The sequence below is a fragment of the Sturnira hondurensis genome, unplaced genomic scaffold, assembly GCF_014824575.4.
Source record: "Sturnira hondurensis isolate 20B ecotype Veracruz unplaced genomic scaffold, ASM1482457v3 Scaffold0004136, whole genome shotgun sequence".
NCBI classification, from domain to species: Eukaryota; Metazoa; Chordata; class Mammalia; order Chiroptera; family Phyllostomidae; genus Sturnira; species Sturnira hondurensis.
In genome coordinates, this window is record NW_028076767.1 from 13839271 (window position 1) to 13843056 (window position 3786).

General features: G+C 34.9%; 1 pseudogene; it reads left to right on the plus strand.

Annotated features, from left to right (window-relative positions):
* The first annotated feature begins 328 nt into the window (after window positions 1–328).
* LOC118985861 (glutathione S-transferase P-like) lies at window positions 329–1030 on the plus strand (annotated as a pseudogene).
* The last annotated feature ends 2756 nt before the right edge of the window (window positions 1031–3786 follow it).

Consider the following 3786-nt stretch of genomic DNA (forward strand, 5'->3'; position numbering starts at 1 on the left):
CTAAAACAACACCAATCCCTAGGCTCAAAGGGAAATAAGAATCTAGAAGTGTTAGAACATATTATCTAAAATTTCCAGATTAAAAAAAAGATGAGACATGCAAAGAAATAGGAAAAGTGTGATCAATACACAGGGCAAAAGAAGGCAACAGAAACTGCCTTTCAAGAAGCCTAGATCTTGAACTTAGCAAACACTTCAAAGCAATTTTTATAAAATTGCTTGGAACATTATAAAATGTTCAGGAACTAAAGGAAATCATGCTTAAATTATTAAAGGAAGATATGGTGGGAGCTCTGCTGCCACCACTGTCTTTAGGTACACTTCTACCATGCCATTCTACACCATTGTCTACTCCCCTGTCTGAGGGCACTGTGAGGCCATGAACGTGGTGCTGGCTGATCAGGGCCAGAGCTGGAAAAAGGGGGTGGTGACTAAGGAAACTTTGTGAGCCTTAGCGGTGAGTACAAGCTTACTCAAGTCCTCCTGTCTGTGTGGGCAGCTCTACAGGTTCAGGATGGAGACCTCACCCTACACCAGTCCAATGTCATCCTGCATCACCTAGGACACTCCCATGGACTCTATGGGAAGGACCAGCAAGAAGCGGCCCTGGTGGATATGGTGAATGATGGCATAGAGGACCTCTGCTGCAAATACATGACTCTCAACTACGAGGCAGGTAAGGAGGGCTATATGAAAGAACTGCCTGGGCACCTGAAGACTTTTGAGACTCTGCAGTTCCAGAACCAGGGTGGCCAGACCTTAATTGTGAGACACCAGATCTCCTTTGTGAACTAGAAACCTGCTGGACTTGCTGTTGAATCACCAAATCCTGGCCACCACCTGCCTGGACTCCTTTTTCCTGCTCTAGGCCTATGTGACATTCCTCAGCACTGGGCCCAAGCTCAAGGCCTTCCTGGCCTCTACTGAGCATATGAACCTCCCCATCAATGGCAATGAGAAAAAGTCAGGGCTTTTGGTATCCTCAGGAGGAGGCAGGGTGTGCCTACCTCCCTTTTCCCCTGACCAATAAAATTTCTGAGAGGGAGAGAAAGCAGGAAGCCATGATGACCTTGTATCATCAAAGAGGTCACCAAATATAAAAATGAAAATTATAGGAAAGAACCAAATGGAAATTCTGTAGTTAAGAAGTACAATATGTGAAAAGTCATTACCAGTTGATGGTAATTCAAATCCACAGGAACAAATAAAGTTTACATAAATACTACAACAAACTATAAATATATACTTGCTTTCATTTATTCTTCTTTAAAAGACATAAAATTATACAAATTAATAATTATAATGCATTATTGAGTTTATAATGTATGTAAATAAAATAACTATAACATAATAGCACATAAACAAAGTAAGGCATGAAGCTATAGGGGAGTAATGACAGCATATATTTCTATACTGTGCTAGAATTTAGTATAAATCTGAAGTAGATTTTAAGCAGTATATTGTAAGCCCTATACAAAAAATATAGTTTAAAAAGTAACTTATAAAATAACTCAAAAATATAATTAAAAAAATCCATCCATTTAATGCAAAAAAAGATAGTGAGAAGAAATACAGAAACAGATATGAGAAATACAGAAAATGAAAAGCAAAATGACAAATTTAAATCTAAACATATCTAACAAACTATAAACATATAGATTGAATGTGACTGTTAAATGCAAATGGATTAAGCAATGCAATTAAAATAAATTGTTAGATTGGCTAAAGAAACAAGATTCAACTACACACTGTGTACAGGAGGATACATCTATAGATAGATAGATAGAGAAATAGTCCATGCAAACTGCAAACATAGAGTTGCAGTGGCTACTCTAGTATCAGAAGAAATAGACTTTGAAACAAGAAATATTACTAGACATAAAGAGGAACACCTATAATAAGAAAAGAGTCAATCCACCAGGAATATATGACAACTATAAACATATATGTTCCTAGTAGAGTCATAAAATACATAATGCAAAATTGACAGAATTGAAGGGAGAAATAAGCAATCAACAGTAATAGTTGTGGACTTCAGTACTACACTCTCAATAACCTGTAGACAATGAGTCAGAAGAGCAATAGGAAGTAGAAGATTTGAACAGCACTACACATATCTATAGAACACTCCACCTAACAACAGAACATTTTTTCCTCATGTGCACATGGATAATTTTCCAGGACAGATGATATGTTTGGCCATAAAACAAGGCTTAATAAATTTAAAAGGATTAAAATCATACAAAGCATGTTTTTCAACTAAAATGGAATAAAATTAAAATCAGTAATTATGAGATTTGGAAATTCACAAATATGAGGAAACCAAACAGCACACTTCTAAATAACCAATGGATCAAAAAATGAACCAACAAGAGCAGTAAAAAAATGATTTGAGAAGAATGAAAATGAAAACTATGAACAAGTATATGCTAACAAATTAGATAATTTTGATGAAATGGACAAATTTCTAGAAAGATAAAAACTACTGAAACTGACTCAAATAAAATTGAAAATTTGAATAGATCTATAACAAGTAAAGAGATTGCACTAATTATCAAAAAACTTTTTACAAAGTCCAGAATCAGATAGCTTCACTGGTGAATTCTACCAAACACTTACAGAAAAATTAATGCCAATCTCTCATAAACTCTTCTAAAAAATAAAAGATGAGGGAACATGTACCAAATTATTCTGTGAAGTCAGCATTAGTATTATACCAAATCCAAAAGAAGGTAGTACATAAAAAGAAAACTTTATATCAATACCTTATGAATATAAACACAAAATCCTCAACAAAGTACTAGTAAACCAAACCCAGTGACATATGAAAGAGATTACACTCCATAACCAAGTGAGATTTATTTACTTCAGGAATGGTTTATTTAACATCTGAATATCAATTAATGTAATACAATAGATTAAAGAACAAAAATTACACAATCATATCAATAGTCACAGATAAAGCATTTAACAAAATCAACATCTTTTAATGATAAAAACACTCAACAAACTAGAATAGAATGAAAGTTCCTCAACCTGATAAAGAACTTCTACAAAAACCCCACAGCTATCGTCATACTAAGATTGGGAAATAGGTAAGAATGTCCATTCTTGCCACTTAATTCAACATTGTACTGGAGGTTCTAGACAAAGCAATTAGGGAAAAATAAAAAAAAATCTTGATTGGAAAAGGAGAAGTAAAACTATCTCTATATGCAGATCATGAGTGTAGAAAATCTTACAGAATCCATTAAAAGATTATTAGAATTAACAAACAAGTTTACAGTGATTCCCTGACATGAACAGGTGTCTAATAATTCAATTCAATACTGATACTAACTACCCAGAGTTAGCGCATACCTACAACTTAACAGAGTTAACAGCTTACTCCCACAAGACTGCCCCCACTTTAGATACCGTCCCCAAGTGGGCTTGTGAGACTACTCACACTTTTTCTGCCTCACAGACTACAAATTTGGAGTTGCCATCACCACCATTCAGGTTCAATAGCTTGCTAGAACAATTAATAGAACTCAGAAAAGTTCTATACTTACTACTATACTTTTATTATAAGGGGTATAACTCAGGATCAGATATATATAAAAGATGATTAGGACAAAGTAGGGGGGTAAGGATACAGAGCTTCATGCCATCTTTAAGAGCACCGTTCAATGTGGGAAAGAATAGTCTTTTCAATAAATGGTGCTGGGGCAACTGGATATCCACAAACAAAAGAAGTTCCGCTCTTACGTCATACCACGTACAGAAATCAATTCAAAATGAACC